The sequence below is a fragment of the Saimiri boliviensis genome, chromosome 21 (genome assembly GCF_048565385.1).
Source record: "Saimiri boliviensis isolate mSaiBol1 chromosome 21, mSaiBol1.pri, whole genome shotgun sequence".
Taxonomy (NCBI): Eukaryota; Metazoa; Chordata; class Mammalia; order Primates; family Cebidae; genus Saimiri; species Saimiri boliviensis.
The window spans coordinates 14,668,588-14,685,354 of NC_133469.1; positions in this window are offsets into that span (position 1 = coordinate 14,668,588).

Below are 16,767 nucleotides of genomic sequence, written 5' to 3' on the forward strand. Positions count from 1 at the left end.
AAAAAAACCAGTTCAGAGAAATTGACTTGCCCAAGGTCATGTCTAAAAAGTGATGATACCAAATTTGAACCCAGTGGGAGTCTGGCCTCTCAGCTCAGGTAGGCGTGGAGAAGTGTGGCAGAGGCCTTGGCCAGAGGCAGGACCCGGGCACTGCCCCAGCTCCCTCTCCTTAAAAGGCACATTGCCCTGCGAGGTGAGCCGGTGGCTGTGGTGATCCCAGGTTGGCAGCCTCTGCCCGTGAGGCTGTTCATGGTCATGCGTCATGCTGGCTGTGCTCACAGAATCCTCCGGGTGATCCTGTTTGACCAATTCCAGGACACTGACCTCACGGGAGATGCCGCTGGCTCTGGGCTGTCACCCATGGTTGTCCTGTGGGTGCCACTTTGGGCACCAGGACTGTGGACAGGGTTGGCAGACACCTGCTGAAAGCCTTTAGCCGCCGGGTTGGAAAGCTGGGGAAAGGGGGCAAAGTTGCAGGCTTCCCGAGCCTGAAGACAACCTGGGAGGCAGCCCCTGTCTTGATTCCTGACATAGAGTGCGTGTGGTTGCCTGCAGAGAGACAGCAAGGGTAGAAGCTCCAGTTTGCTGTGCTGGCTGCTCGACTTCGCACTCCCTTGCGCCCCTCAGTTCTGTTGCGCCCTTCAACTCCTTGTGCCCCTCGTGTTGACCAGGCTGATCTCAAACTACTAACCTCAGGTGATCTGCCCACCTCAGCCTCCCAAAGTGCTGGGATTATAGGTGTGAGCCATGGGGCCTTTTCTGCCCTGGCTTCAGGAGAGGGGAGTGAGGAGGGCAGCTGTGTCTCTGAAGAGGGAGGACTTGGCTAAGGACCTGTCAGGTCAAGGGGATGTTGACGGCATTGCTGCCCCTGCCTTTCCCAGCAGTCCCTGCCCCTGCCCGGAGCCAGGGCCAGCTCAGCCCCCACCCGGGCCGCCTGGGGAAAGCTGCTCCAGGAAGTGAAGGTAGTTCTGGCCAGGCTGCGGAAATCCCGAATGTGTGGGCCCTGGGCAGGGAAGGGCCCAGAAAACAATGTTGGGGCCATGTCCATGGAGGCCAGGATGCTGGCGACAGTCAGGCTGCCTGACCTGCAGCCGCAGTTCCTCTCTGCTGCCTGGAACACCAGCTGGAGGCATGACCCTTACCCTGGCCAGGGCCGGGGTCCCTGGCTCTGCAGGAAGCCTGGGCCACTGGTTGTTCCAAGGAGCCTCCGTTTCCAGCCACCTCCTGGCAGCAGGGCCCCTCCCCTAAAACCCACCCCCGCCCCCCGCCCCTCTACAGTGATGGAAGTAGGGCAGCAAGAATCCGATCTGGATTCAGATGCTGCCTTTGCCACCTCCCAAGTTGTGTAACCTTCAGCAGGCTGCTTCTCCATTCTGAGGCTCTGTGTTCACTATGGTGAAATAAGGCTGGCAGGGATGCTCACGCTTACTGGGGACATGCTACATGAATCCTCTCTTTTTTTTTTTTTCTTTTTTTCCTTTTGCATTCCATAGAAATTGACAGAATGGATCCTCTCATTGAGTCTCCATCATAATCCCAAAGGCAGGGACGATTGTTTCTGACATTTTACAGATGAGGAAACTGAGGCTTGGAGAACTCAAGTAACTTGGCACGAATGGAGTTCAGAGCTCAGATTTGAACTCCAATGTGGCCAGACATGCTGGCTCACACCTGTAATCCCAATATTTTGGGAGACTAAGGAAGGGGGATCACTTGAGGCTAGGAGTTCGAGACCAACTTGGGCAACATAGCAAGACCTTGTCTTAAAAAAAAAAAAAAAAAAAAAAATTAGCCTGGCATGGTGGTGTGTACCTGTAGTTCCAGCTACTCAGGAGGTTGAGGTGGGAGGATTGCTTGAGCCCAGGAGTTTGAAGCTACAGTGAGCTGTGATCTCACCAGTGCACTCCAGCCTGGGTGACAAAAATAAAAAACAAATTTTATTATTTTATTTTATTGTTTTTGAGATGGAGTCTCACCCTGTTGCCTAGGCTGGAGTGGAATGGCGTGATTTCAGCTCACTGCAACCTCCTTCGCCTCCTGGGTTCAAGCGACTCTCCTGCCTCAGCCTCCCAAGTAGTTGGGATTACAGGCATTTGCCACCACCCCTGGCTAATTTTTGTATTTTTAGTAGAGCTGGGGTTTCACCATGTTTGCCAGGCTGGTCTCGAACTCCTGACCTCAAGTGATCCACCCACCTCAGCCTCCCAAACTGGTGGGATCACAGGCATGAGCCACTGCGCCCAGCCAAAAAATAAATTTTAAAAAGGGGGAAAAGAATGAACCCCAGTGTCTTTAATTTCAGATTCTCTTTGTTCTTGCCGATTAGCTGTACTGCTTTCCTTTTGGGACAAGGTTTGTCACCACTTTGAGCCCCAGTTGCACCATCTGCAAGTTGGGGCTCATGACCGTCCCTGCAAATGAGGTCACGGCGCAGCCGGAGGAAGCACGCTGGCACCCAGTGGAAGTTCCAGAAGTGTTAGCTGTGAGGCTTTCTCCTTCCCCTACCCTCAGCCACATCTTAAACAGGAAACACCAGGCTTCCCAAGATAAGGACCCCAGCACCATGGGAGGGGCCCGTCACTGTACCAGGCTGAGGACCTTACATTCAGCCCTGTGCCCTGGCCCTGGCCCCTGCCACCACCTCCTCCTGCTCTGGAGCTGGCTTGGTGGCGTCTGCCTCTCGGGCACCCCTAGGGAGTTGGAGGCAGTGACCTCACCCTTGGAGAATGCCCACTGGAATTCACCCTGAACCTGGGCCTCCATTCTCCATGCCTCCCAGCCACTTCTGACTGCACTCCCACGCATACCTCTGCGGCGACCAGCGGAGCATCCCGTGGGAGCAAGAACGCGCCTGCCACACAGCTGTTAATTGCCAACTGGGAGACCAGCCAGTTCCCCACCTTCAGCCAGCTTGCTGGGAGAGCTTACGCAAGTAGCTGTCTGTCTCTGGTTTGCCCCTTTACCTCAGCTCCCAGCAAGGATGCCATACAGTGCCTAGCCTTTGTGCCCATACCGCCAGAGGCTCCTCCCACGCCTTCTCAGAACTAACACCCGCAGAGGGAGGAATGGATTCCATTTCCTACAGGCGGAGATGGAGCCCCAGAGAGGTAGTGACCGTGCCTAAGGCCACACACACCTTGGGAAATGGGCCCAGGGCAGCCTGACCCCATACCCTGCTCCTCCCCCTCTGTCTCATTGCTGTCCCCAGGTCAAAGGATCCCTCCTCTCATGCCCAGAGTGGGGACTTTGGGCCTCTCTCTTTCTCTTTGTTTTTTGCTTTTTGAGATGGAGTTTTGCTGTTGTCAGCCAGGCTGGAGTGCAGTGGCATGATCTTGGCTCATTGCAACCTCCGCCTCCTGGATTCAAGCAGTTCTCCAGCCTCAGCCTCCTGAGTAGCTGGGGTTACAGGCGCCCACCACCACACCCTGCTAATTTTTGTTATTTTTAGCAGAGATAGGGTTTTCCCATGTTGGCCAGGCTGGCCTCAAGCTCCTGACCTCAGGTGATCCACCTGCCTCGGCCTCCCAAAGTGCTGGGACTACAAGCATGAGCCACCACGCCAGGCCGGGCCTCTCTCTTTTATCCATCTCCCTCCACCCCCACCCCACAAGGAATCAGGAGATTCTGTTTCCTAGGGATCCACTCCTAGGGCCGGAACACTCTATCCAGACCATACTGGCAATCTCAGCCAGCAAATGTCTGTATGGACCCCTCTGGGTCTGCTGGGTGCTAGGAACTAGGGCAAGATAAGGCCCCTGCCTTCCAGGAGTTCACAGCAAACCCATGGACACACTCTAAAGTCTAAATGCTACAGGAAAGCTGACATTTACCACCATGGTGCTAGAGTGCAGACTGGCCCAAAGCCCTGAAAAGAAGCAAATCTGCTAAAGGAATGGGAAGGAGGTGATGCTTGAGAAGGGTTTTTTGTTTGTTTTTGAGATGGAGACTCGCTCTGTTGCCCGAGCTGGAGTGCAGTGGTTTGATCTTGGCTCACTGCAACCTCCGCCTCTCAGGTTCAAGCGATTCTCCTGCCTCAGCCTCCCAAGTAGCTGGAACTACAGGCACATGCCACCACACCCTGCTGATTTTTTTGTATTTTTAGTAGAAACAGAGTTTCACTGTGTTAGCCAGGATGGTCTCGATTTCCTGACCTCGTGATCTGCCTGCCTCAGCCTCCGAAAGTGCTAGGATTACAGGCATGAGCCACTGCCCCTGGCCTTGAAAAGGGTTTTTATTTGTTTTTGTTTTTGTTTTTTCGAGACTGAGTCTCGCTCTGTTGCCCAGGCTGGAGTGCAGTGGTGTGATTTCGGCTCACTGCAACCTCTGCCTCCCAGGTTCAAGTGATTCTCCTGCCTCAGCCTCCCAAGTAGCTGGGATTACAGGCACCTCCCACGATGCCTGGCTAATTTTTGTATTTTTAGTAGAGAAAGGGTTTCACCATGTTGGCCAGGCTGGTCTCAAACGCCTAATCTCAAGTGACCCACCCACCTTGGCCTCCCAAAGTGCTGGAATTACAGGTGTGAGTCACCTTGCCTGTCTGAGAAGGGTTTTGAAGAACTGAATGGGTCTTGGCCTGAGAGGCAAGCGGTGGGAAGGGCATTCCAGACAGAGTATGTGCACAGCACAGAGGCAGGGAGGTCCAGGGTCCATCCCAGGAGGAGGCTTTGGTGGAGACGTGGAGTCGCACAGACTTGGCTGCAATCGCAGCCCTCTTTCTCACTGGCCAAGCCTCAGTTTCCTTCATCTCTGAAATGGAAGTACAGGACCCTCATTTTTGTTATGAGATCATAAATGTAATGTCAGAACATGATGCAATTACATGGTAAGCGCCCTATTAAAAGTTTCTCTTACTGCCTGTCAGTAATGCACATTAGTTTGCTAGGCCAGCCATCACAAAATATCACAGACTAGTGGTTTGAACAACAGATATTTACTTTTTCACAGTTCTAGGTGAGGAAGGAGACCCTTAATCACCTTTGACCTTCTACATTGCATCTCAAAAGCAGAAGTTAGAAGTTAGCCAGAGGAGGGGCCGGTTGGCACAGCCAGCCTGGTTAAGGATAAGACCCCTACTACTAACCACAGTCCCCTCTAGAGATCATGGATATGGTATGGCGAAATCTTTCCGAAGGCATTGTTTTTACTTAAACAGGATCAAACCCCCACTCATGGATTAAGACCCTTTCACATGTAATTTCTAGTTGTCAACCTTTAAAAGGGCAGGGACGCCGGGCGCGGTGGCGCATGCCTGTAGTCCCAGCTACTCAGGAGGCTGAGGCTGGAGGATCTCTTGAGCCTAGGAGTTCTGGGCTGTAGTACTCTATGCCGATCTGCTGTCCGCACTAAGTTTGGCATCAATATGGTGACCTCCAGGGAGCGGGGGACCACCAGTTTGCCTAAGGAGGGGTGAACCGGCCCAGGTCGGAAACGGAGCAGGTCAAAACTCCCATGCTGATCAGTAATGGGATCGCGCCTGTGAATAGCCACTGCACTCCAGCCTGGGCAACATAGTGAGACCCCGTCTCTTAAAATTAATTAATTAATTAATTAATTAAAAATAAAAGGGCAGGGACTTTCTTTGTTAAGGCGAACTAGGCTGTTAGGGTCGCTGCTCCCGGCCGAATAAATCACCCCTTCGTTCCCAGTTCAATGTTCGAGAGGTTTGTCCTGCGGCTTTTCCTGCTTTATAGGGGCTGGAAGTCCAAAATCAAGGTGCTTGCAGGGTGTGTTTCTCCTGAAGACTCTCTGCTTGGCTTGCAGGTGGCCACCTTCTTGCTGGGTCCTCACATGGGATTTCCTCTGTGCACACATCTCCCAAGTCTCACTCTCTCTCCTTTGTTTTTGTTTGCTTTGTTTTGTTTTGTTTTTGAGTCTCGCTCTGTCATCAGGCTGGAGTGCAGTGGCACCATCGCGGCTCACTGCAACCTCTGCCTCCTGGGTTCAAGTGAACCTGCCTCAGCCTCCCAAGTAGCTGGGACTATAGGCACATGCCACACGTCCGGCTAATTTTTGTATTTTTAGTAGAAATGGGCTTTCACCATGTCGGCCAGGATGGTCTTGATCTCTTGACCTTGTGATCCACCCGCCTTGGCCTCCAAAGTGCTAGGATCACAGGCATGTGCCACAGCGCCTGGCCATAAGGTACTGGGATTATAGGCGTGAGCCACTGCACCCGGCCTTTGTTTTGTCTTTTAAGATAGCATCTCACTCTGTCCCCCAGGCTGGAGTACAATGGCGCCATCTTGGCTTACTGCAGCCTCTGCCTCAGCCTCCTGAGTAGCTGGTACTATAGGCACCTGCCACCACACCTGGCTAATTTTTGTATTTTTAGTAGAGACTGGGTTTCACCATGTTGGCCAGGCTGATTTCGAGCTCCTGACCTCAGGTGATCCATCTGCCTCAGCCTCCCAAAGTGCTGGGATTACAGGCGTGAACCGCCATGCCCAGCCGAGTGCCAGTTTAGGGAGGGGGACATGGAAGCACAGGGGTCTTTGGGTTATGACCCCAGGTCACACAGCTAGGAAGGAGCAGACAGGATTTAAACCTAGACGTCTGACTCTGGGGTTCCTGCACCTCCCCCGACACCCTCCCCACCCTTCCCACCCTCCCACACACACAGCAGGAGCTCCCTGCACTCCCACAGACACCCTTTTGTGTGTCACTCAGCTCCAGTCACACTGTTAACTTTTCCCCCACTGTCGAATACGAAGGTACTTTTCAGTTAATTTTTATTCCATTATAAATGAGGTTGGAACCAACCTGTTTGGACATAAGAGCTTATTTCTTCTTTTGGATTTTATAGAAGTGGGATTTCCAGGGCAGAGGGAGCATTTTATTGTCCCTGAAAGCAGGGAATGAGTGAAACTCGAGCTGGGCCCCACCTGCACCGCCCACCTGCCCGTTTACTTTGGGGGAGGGGAGGCTGGGCAGCAGGAATGTCCCAAGACTTGGCTCGGCACTGCCCCACCTCCACCCACCTCTTTGTTTCTGCTGTCTCTGCCTTAGAAAGTTCCAGGCTCCAAATCCTGGTGTTTCTGAGATTCTGAGTTCAAAATAATGACTTATATAAGGATCTGATTATGGTTTTTTGTGTTTGTTTTTTTTTTTTGTTGTTGTTGTTGTTTTTTGAGATGGAGTCTCACTCTGTTGCCCAGGCTGGAGTGCCATGGTGCAATCTCAGCTCACTGCAACCCCTGCCTCCTGGGTTCAAGCAATTCTCCTGCCTCTCAGCCTTCTGAGTAGTTGGCATTACAGGTGCCTGGCACCATGCCTGGCTAATTTTGTATTTTTAGTAGAGATGGGGTTTCACCATGTTGGTCAGGTTGGTCTTGAACTCCTGACCTCGGGTAATCCACCCGCCTTGGCCTCCCAAAGTGCTGGGATTACAGGTGTGAACCATGACGCCTGGCCAAGGATGTGGTTATGGTTCTGGGTCTGGGGTGGGAACTGAGAATTTTGGTTTGTTTTGTTCTGTTTTGTTGAGACACTGTCTGCCTGTTAACAGGCTTGAGTGCAGTGGCACGATCTTGGCTCACTGCCACCTCTGCCTCCTGGGTTCAAGCGATTCCGCTGCCTCAGCCTCCCAAGTAGCTAGGACTACAGGTCCATGCCACCACACCCAGTTAATTTTTTTTATTTTAGTAGAGATGGGGTTTCACCATGTTGTCCAGGAAGGTCTCGATCTTCTGTCCTCATGATCCGCCAGCCTCATCCTCCAAAAGTGCTGGGATTACAGGTGTGAGCCACCACACCTGGCCTGAGAATGGACATTTAAAAAGCCCTGGGGGTCCTGGACTACACTCCAGGAAGACTTGGATCCTAAGACAGCAGCCCTCTCCAAGCCCATCCTGGTGCCCCTCTTCCCTAAGCACCTTTCCATTCCCTTACCCTTGCCAAGGGGCCAGCCACAAAGGAGGAGCATGCCCAGATCAGGCATGGAGGCTCACAACTGTAATCCCGCACTTTGGGAGACCAATTGCTTGAGCCTAGGAGGTCGAGGCTGCAGTAAGCCACCATTGCATCGCTGCGCCCCAGACTGGGCAACAGAGAAAGACCCTGTCTCATAAAACAACAGAAACAGAGGAGGAGCCCAGAATCCTGCAAGATGAATGAATGATGTGAGTAACCTTACCAAGGACTTGTTCTGTGCCAGGCTCTGTGCCTCTCTTCTCCCCAGGGAGGCCCAGCTGAACCTCAGCATCTCTGCCACTTCCTGTGCGAGCTCGGGCACCTCTTTGTGTCTGAGCCATTGTGTCCTCTCTCCCCTGTGAAACAGACATATGAATGTTTTCCCATATTATTTCTCCTATTAGTAGTTCCCATCTCGAAGGGTCCCTATGACGTAGAGATGGGGAAGGAAGCTACCAGGTTTGGAGCAGGAAGGAGAAACGGAAGCCAAGAGAGGGCAGGGGCCTTGCCTGGGCTCAACCAGCAGCAAGAGCCGAGAATCCCAAGGTGGCCCTGAGCTCCCACTGCTAGCCCTCGGGTTGCTCTTGACTAAGGCTGCCATTGAGGTTGAGGGAGAGAAAATTATTTCTCAAAGTGGTGGTTGGGGAATGACAGGAACCAGTCCCTTTTGGGGAGTCTCTCTCCCAAGGGACAAATCCCTGGATCTCAGAAAGCTCTTTGTTTCACGCCTGCACTTAGTTGCCCGGCTGGGGGACCCTGTACAGCCTGGGAATGACCGTGAAATAACTGCCCGGTGGACACAGTGCTTGCTCTGCACTTGGCCCTGACCACTCAGCCACAGCCAGGCCGGCCGCAGAGCTGCAGCCCTCAGCGCACACGAGCAGTGGGGCCGGACGCTCTGCTGGGCCAGGCTCAGGCCCTTTCGCCCTGCTCCGGCCCCGCCCCCATGGGCTGTGGGGGACAGGCAGAGAGGCCAGCTTCCTGGACAGTGGCCTGGGAGGAAGAGGCAGGCGGGGCAGGAGCCGGGGCTGCTCCGGCCAGGGTAGCCTGGGAAGATGGAGCTGGTGTTTGGCTCACGAGGCCAGAGTGCGCCCCCGCACTCAGTCGGGCATGCGCGGCCTCTGGTGCCTCCTCTCCAGAGGATGCATTTCCCAGAACTCAGCTCCCCCCAAATCACGAGCTTCAGGGCGGGAAAGCCCTCAGGGACCAGTTCCAACTGCCTGAGTAGACTGAGAAGGTCCAGGCCCAGCTAAGGGAGGGGACAGGCCTGAGGTTGGCTGGTGAGTGGCCAAATCAGGAGGGGGTTCTTCAGAAACTCTGGTGAATCACTCCCTTCCCCAGCCGTCCAGGAACCAGGCTCTTGGCATGGTGTCTACACATCCATCTCCCCCACCCGGCTGGAGTCCCAGAGTTGGGGGCCAGCCTTCTCTGAGTTCCTGGTGCCAGGCCTAGGGCTTGTGCAGGAGTGGCCAGTGAGTCCCTGTCAAACTTCTACCTGGGCCACCGTTTTTTTTTCTTTTTTGAGACAGAGTCTTGCCCTTTTGCTCAGGCTGGAGTGCAGTGGCACGATGTTGGCTAATGCAACCTCCACTTCCTGGGTTCAAGTGATTTTCCTGCCTCAGCCTCTCGAGTAGCTGGGACTACAGGTGCCCACCACCATGCCCGGCTAATTCTCTTTTCTTTTCTTTTTTGAAATGGAGTATCATTCTGTTACCCAGACTGGAGTGCAGTGGCATGATCTTGGCTCACTGCAACCTCTGCCTCCCAGGTTCAAGGGAGTCTCCTGCCTCAGCCTCCCGAGTAGGTAGGACTATTGTCGTCCACCGGCACGCCCAGCTAATTTTTGTATTTTTAGTAGAGACAGGGGTTTACCATGTTGGCCAGGCTGTTCTCCAACTCCTGATCTTGTGATCCGCCCACTTTGGCCTCCCAAAGTGCTGGGAATACAGTGCGAGCCACTGTGCCCGTCACAGATTTGGGTTTTTAAGGACCTGGGCTATGAAGAGAGCTTGGGCGGACACTCAGGTGTTGGGGAGACTGTGAGGTGAGGTCCTGTTCTTATTTTTTTTTTAATATAATTAATGATCTGGTCTCTGCATATCAGTAAAGGTGAGGTACTATTAAGAAGGGGACTGCAGGCCGGGCGTGGTGGCTCATGCCTGTAATCCCAGCACTTTGGGAGGCCGAGGCGGGTGGATCACAAGGTCGAGAGATCGAGACCAACCTGGTCAACATGGTGAAACCCCATCTCTACTAAAAAAAAAATACAAAAAAAAAAAAAAATTAGCTGGGCATGGTGGCGCGTGCCTGTAATCCCAGCTGCTCAGGAGGCTGAGGCAGGAGAATTGCCTGAACCCAGGAGGCAGGGGTTGCGGTGAGCCGAGATCGCGCCATTGCACTCCAGCCTGGGTAACAAGAGCGAAACTCTGTCTCAAAAAAAAAAAAAGAAAAAAGAAGGGGACTGCAAATAGCAGTCGGACAGATTGGAGTTTTTTGTTTTGTTTTATTTTGTTTTTTGAGACGGTGGAGTGTCACTGTTGTCCAGGCTGGAGTGCAGTGGCACGATCTCAGCTCACTGCAACGTCCACCTCCCTGGTTCAAGCAATTCTCCTGCCTCAGCCTCCCGAGTACCTGGGATTATAGGCGCCCGCCACCATGCCCGGCTAATATTTTTCTGTATTTTTAGTAGAGACGGGGTTTCACCATGTTGGCCAGGCTGGTCTCTAACTCCTGACCTCAGGCAATCTGCTCACCTCAGCCTCCCAAAGTGCTGGGATTACAGTGTGAGCCACCGCGCCCAGCCCAGATTAGGGTTTTTAAGGACCCGGGCTATGCAGAGCTTGGAGGGAGAATATGGTGGGCTGCGTCATGCCAGCTGCTTCCTCTTTGGGTTAAAGTCTTGTCTGGCCAAGAAGAAGGGCCCAGTTAGCCAAACACTTTCGATGGATCCAGAGCTGACCTTTTTTTTTTTTTTTTTGAGACGGAGTTTCGCTCTTGTTACCCAGGCTGGAGTGCAATGGCGCGATCTCGGCTCACCGCAACCTCCGCCTCCTGGGTTCAGGCAATTCTCCTGCCTCAGCCTCCCGAGTAGCTGGGATTATAGGCACGCGCCACCATGCCCAGCTAATTTTTTGTATTTTTAGTAGAGACGGGGTTTCACCATGTTCACCAGGATGGCCTTGATCTCTTGACCTTGTGATCCACCTGCCTCGGCCTCCCAAAGTGCTGGGATTACAGGCTTGAGCCACCGTGCCCGGCCACAGCTAATCTTTAGTGAGGCCTGGGCTCAGCCTGGCTAGGAGACTTCCTTTGTGCCAGTTGGAGAAAGGCACCTGCTTGGGGCAGACCAGACTGGGGGAGCCTCCGCACGTAGCCGGCAGGCACAGGCTAGCTATCTGGGGGCTCCAAGGTGAGCCCACTTTTTTTTTTTTTGATACCGAGTCTTGCTCTATTGCCCAGGCTGGAGTGCCGTAGGGCGATCTCAGCTCACTGCAACTTCTGCCTCTCGCATTGAAGCGATTCTCCTGCCTCAGCCGCCCCAGTAGCTGGGATTACAGGCGTGTGCCACCACGCCCAGCTAATTTTTGTATATTTAGTAGAGATGGGGTTTCACCATATTGGTCAGGCTGGTCTCGAACTCCTGACCTCGTGATCTGCCTCGGCCTCCCAAAGTACTGGGATTACAGGCGTGAGCCACCGCCCCGGCCTCGTGAGCTCACTTAAAGGACCCTCTCTCGGCTACCTAGCGAGGACCTGCGGCCCAGGGAGGGTGAAGGAAAAAACGCCCCACAGCACAAGGCGAATCAGTGCCCTAGCGGGGCCTGAAGAAGGCAGACCCCTGAAGAAGATAGGCCCAGGGTTTCTGCAAGTTGAACCCCTGCAAGGTGGAGCCCGGCGTGGGTCTTAGCCTGGTTAGGGGCCCCTCTCGGGACCTGTGGACGTCACTGGGGAGGCTCCACCCTTGCAGACAAGTCTCCCCTAGAGGTTCCCCCAGGCCTCGGGGCGGGGCCAACTGGATGGGACGCCCCGCCCCCGGCCTGCCTGGCCCCGCCCCTCCCGCTCCGAGCCTGCCCATGTAAGGCAAGCGCCGCGCCGCCGCACCTTTTATGGAGCGGTTGTCGTCACCTGCGTCCGCCGGCCTTACACCGCTGCTCGCCCGCCCGCCCACCAAGGGTACCTTTCCAAAGCCACGCCTCTCCGTGCCTTTCTGCCAGGAAGTACCGCCCCTGCCCAGTCAGCCGTCCGCTGGGAGGCCGCCCAGGCGCACTTGACCCCCCCAAACACACCTCCGCCCCACGCACCTGCTCCCCATCGCGTCCGGATGCTCAGGAGCCTGGGACCAGCGGAACAAGCCGGGTAGGGCTTGTTCGGCCAGAAAGTTTGGTTGGGGGATGGACGGTTGGGGAATGTGCTGGATTACCCACAAGCCAGGAGTCGGGGTGGGAGGAATCAACCTTCCTCCAGGACCACGCAACCCACCTGGCGCCTAAGTGCCCAGCACTGAACTCATCTTTAGAAAAGAAATCTACCTACGCCACGATGCAGAGTGCGGCTCAGCAAAAGCCAGTGCTTTAGAGCTGCATGGCCTAGGTTCAAATCTAGCTAGGTTGCTTACTGGTTTCGTGGTCTGTGGGCAAGTTATGTAATTTTTCTTTTTTATTTTTCTAGAGACAGGGTTTCGCTCTGTCGCCCAGGCTGGAGTGCAGTGGCACTGTGAGCTCACTGCAGCCTTCAACTCCTGGGCTAAAGGGCTGCTCCCGACTCAGCCTCCCCAGTAGCTGGGACTACAGGCACGTGCCACCACTCTCAACAGTGACAGGTTCGACACGTATTGTAGTGCTACGCTGGGTCGGGTGAGTGAACAAGGCGCCTCTCTCCTTCCCATCTGTGGCCAGAAGGGGAGAGAACCAAGGAGGCTTCTGAGCCCCTGGCAGCTCCAGAGCCTGGCTCTGCCCTGGTGGCGCACACCTGCAGCATGTGAATTCATCCATGCCAGAGCGCCCCTAGACTGCCTCTAGACTCAAGTCTCCTCGCCTGGCTTATTACTGCCCTCGATTTCCAGATGCCCACCCCAGGCATCCAGCCATACAGCAGAACCTAAGGATTCTCTAAACTATGAATCTGACTGCTTGACTCTGTTCTGTTTAAACCCTCCTACCGGCCTGGCGCAGTGGCTCACACCTGTAATCCCAACACTTTGGGAGGCCGAGGTGGGTGGATCACTTGAGGTCAGGAGTTCAAGACCAGGTTGGCCAAGCCGGTGAAATCCAGTCTCTACTAAAAATACAAAAATTACCCGGGCATGATGGCAGGTGCCTAAAATCCCAGCTATTTGGGAGGCTGAGAGAGGAGAATCACTTGAACCCAGGAAGCAGAGGTTGAAGTGAGCTGAGATTGCACCACTGCACTCCAGCCTGGGTGACAGAACAAGACTCGGTCTAAGTAAATAAATAAATAAATAAGTTACTTAATAAAATAAAATAAACCCTCCTACTGTTCCCCAGTGCCTGCAGGAGAAAGACCCTGCCCATAGGTGGCCTCCACGTTCTGGGGCCATAGACCTCTAGGCTGGTCCAGCACTTCCTCCTTGTGCTTTACTCTCAGGCCAGCCTGAACCCTTTGCAGTTTCCTGAGTATTCTTTCAGTAAATATTTAGTGTGTTGAGATGCCACGCCAGGAATCCTGCACAGCAGTGGTGAGCTACCCAGCACACATGACACCTGCCCTCAATACATAAATGTAAAATACAGTCTTTCCTTTTTTTCTTTTTCTTTTTCTTTTTTTTTTTTGAGACAGGGTCTCACTCTGTCACTGAGGCTGGAGTATAGTGGCACAATCATGGCTCCCTGCAGCTTCAACCTCCCAGACTTAAGCAATCCTCCCACCTCAGCCTCCCAAGTAGTTGGGACCACAGGCATGGGCCACCACGCCCGGCTAATTTTTGTATTTTTCGTAGAGATGGGGTTTTGCCATGTTGTCCAGGCTGGTCTTGAACTCTTTGGTTCAAGTGATCCACCTGCCTCAGCCTCCCAAAGTGCTGGAATTACAGGCATGTGCCATCACGCCTGGCTAATTTTGTATTTTGAGTAGAGATGGGGTTTCTTCATGTTGGTCTGGCTGGTCTCGAACTCCAGACCTCAGACGATCTGCCCACCTCAGCCTCCCAAAGTGCTGGGAGTACAGGTGTGAGCCACCGTGCCAGGTTGGAAGTGACTTTTTTTTTTTGAGATGGAGTCTACCTCTGTCACCCAGGCTGGAGTGCAGTGGCACAATCTCAGCTCACTGCAACCTCCGCCTTCCAGGTTCAAGCAATTCTCCTGCCTCAGCCTCTGGAGTAGCTGGGACTATAGGCACGTGCCACCACACCTGGCTAATGTTTGTATTTTTAGTAGAGACAGTGTTTCTCCTGTTGGCCAGGCTGGTCTTGAACTGACCTCAGGAGATCTGCCTGCCTCAGGGCCTCCCAAAGTGCTGGGATTACAGACATGAGCCACTGCACCCGGTTGGAAGTTACATTTGAACAGGACCTCCTTGGGTGAGGGAAGTGTGGGGCATCAGGCCGAGAGAGGGGAATTTGAAATGAGTAGAGAAGGCCGGGTGTGATGGCTCATGGCCCCAGTCCCAGCACTTTGGGAGGCCGAGGCAGGAGGATGACGAGGTTAAGAGATAGAGACCATCCTGACTAACATGGTAAAACTCTGTCTCTACTAAAAATACAAAAATTACCTGGGTGTGGTGGTGCATGCCTATAATCCTGGCTACTTGGGAGGCTGAGGCAGGAGAATCACTTGAACCCAGGAGGCAGAGGTTGCAGTGAGCCGAGATTGTACTATTGCACTACAGCCTGGGCAACAGAATGAGACTCTGTACCAAAAAGAAAAAAGAAAAAGAAAGAAAGAAAGAAGCAAAGACGTGTGAACATGAGCAGCTGCTGGGGTGGGGCACCCCGAGGGTGTGGCCGGAGTGTGTGGTCGGACGTGCGGGCCAGGAGCTGAGGAGGGCAGTGAGCTCTGCAGGATCGGAAGAGCCTTGTGTGCTGGTTCACTTTTCCCTGGTGGTGAACAAAGGCTTAGGCTCATGATCCAACCCAGAAAGTGACATTTCAAGGTTTTGTGACTGTGACCCAGAGTAAGAAAAGCATTACATCACAACCTGGCAGAATACACACATGGAAAGTTTCATGAGATAGTTTACTTCTGTTTTTCTTTCCTTTCTTCCCCTTTTCCTCCTTCCTTCCTTCCTTCCTTCTTTCTTTCTTTCTCTCTCTCTCCTTTTTTTCTTTCTTTCTCTCTTTCTTTCTTTTGGACGGAGTTTTGCTCTTGTTGCCCAGGCTGGAGTGCAATGGCGTGATCTCGGCTCACCACAACCTCTGCCTCTCCGGAGTTCAAGTGATTGTCCTGCCTCAGCCTCTTGAGTAGCTGGGATTACAGGCATGCGCCAGCATACCTGGCTAATTTTTTTTTTTTTAAGATGGGGTTTCACCACAATGGCCAGGCTGGTCTTGAACTCCTGACCTCAGGTGATCCACCCACCTTGGCCTCCCAAAGTGCTGGGATTACAGGTGTGAGCCACCACGCCCGGCCACGCCTGGCTAATTTTGTATTTTTAGTAGAGATGGGGTTTGTCCATGTTGGTCAGGCTGATCTCGAACTCCCGACCTCAGGTGATCCACTTGCCTCAGCCTCCCAAAGTGCTGAGATTACAGGCATGAGCCACCACACCCGACCTGACAGTTTACTATTACTATCCAGGATGCACGCTGATATTTTCTCTTCTATTTTATCATCATCATGATTATTAAATTCTCATTTACTCAGAGTACTGACTTAATTAATTTCAAGATCCACCAGTGGGTCATGACCTGCAGTTTTTGGTTTTCGGTATTTTTTTTTAATAGAGATGGGGTCTCCCTGGGTTGCCCAGCTGGTCTCAAACTCCTGTGCTCAAGTGATCCTCACGACTCGTCCACCCGTGGTGCTGGGATTACAGGCATAAGCCACTGTGCCCAGCCATACCTGCAGTTAAAAAAAAAAAAAAAAAAAAAGATTTGGGATGGGTGCGGTCGCTCTCGCCTGTAATCCCTGCATTTTGGGAGGCCGAAGCAGGTGGATCATTTGGTCTTGAAGTTCAAGACCAGCCTGGCCAACATGATGAAACCCTGTCTCTCCTAAAACAATGCAAATAATAGCTGGGTGTGGTGGTGCACACCTGTAATCCTAGCTAGTCAGGAGGTCGAAGCAGGAGAATTGCTTGAACCCAGGAGGTGGAGGTTGCAGTGAGCCAAGATAGCGCCATTGTACTCCATCCTGGATGATGGGAGTGAGACTCCATCTCAAAAGAAAAAAAAAGTGTGGGGGGATTCGTTTAAGCGTCCTTCCACTCCGTGTATAATGGTCTGGTGGTGGCTATAAGACACTTGTGGTTCATAAGGTATTTTAGCTTTTAGAATCCTGGGAGATAGATCTGCACAGCTATTTTAACTTGCAAAGCAGCCAGAGCAGACAGGACGGGTCCCTTCTCCCCGCATTTATCCCCCTCCAAATCCCCGCCATCAGAAGGCCCCATGGCTGCAGAGTTGGTTCCCTGGTTGGTCTGAGATCCAAACAAAAGGGGAGGAAGCAGCCTCAAAACGTTTCCTGACACCCTGTTTCTTCCCCACTCCCAGCTCCGGGAAGTCCACCGTTGGCAACCAGTTCCCTTGCCAGGCTGGCTTAAGATGCCACCATCCCTGGGAGGGGGCTGTGGAGGAAAGAAGGGTGGTTGAGGCCCCAGCTGAGTTCTGGCCTCTGTCCCACCATGAGGGGCCAGTTTCCTCTGTGTAGGGGATGGCTCTTGCCTGCTCTGACCACTTGCTTGTAG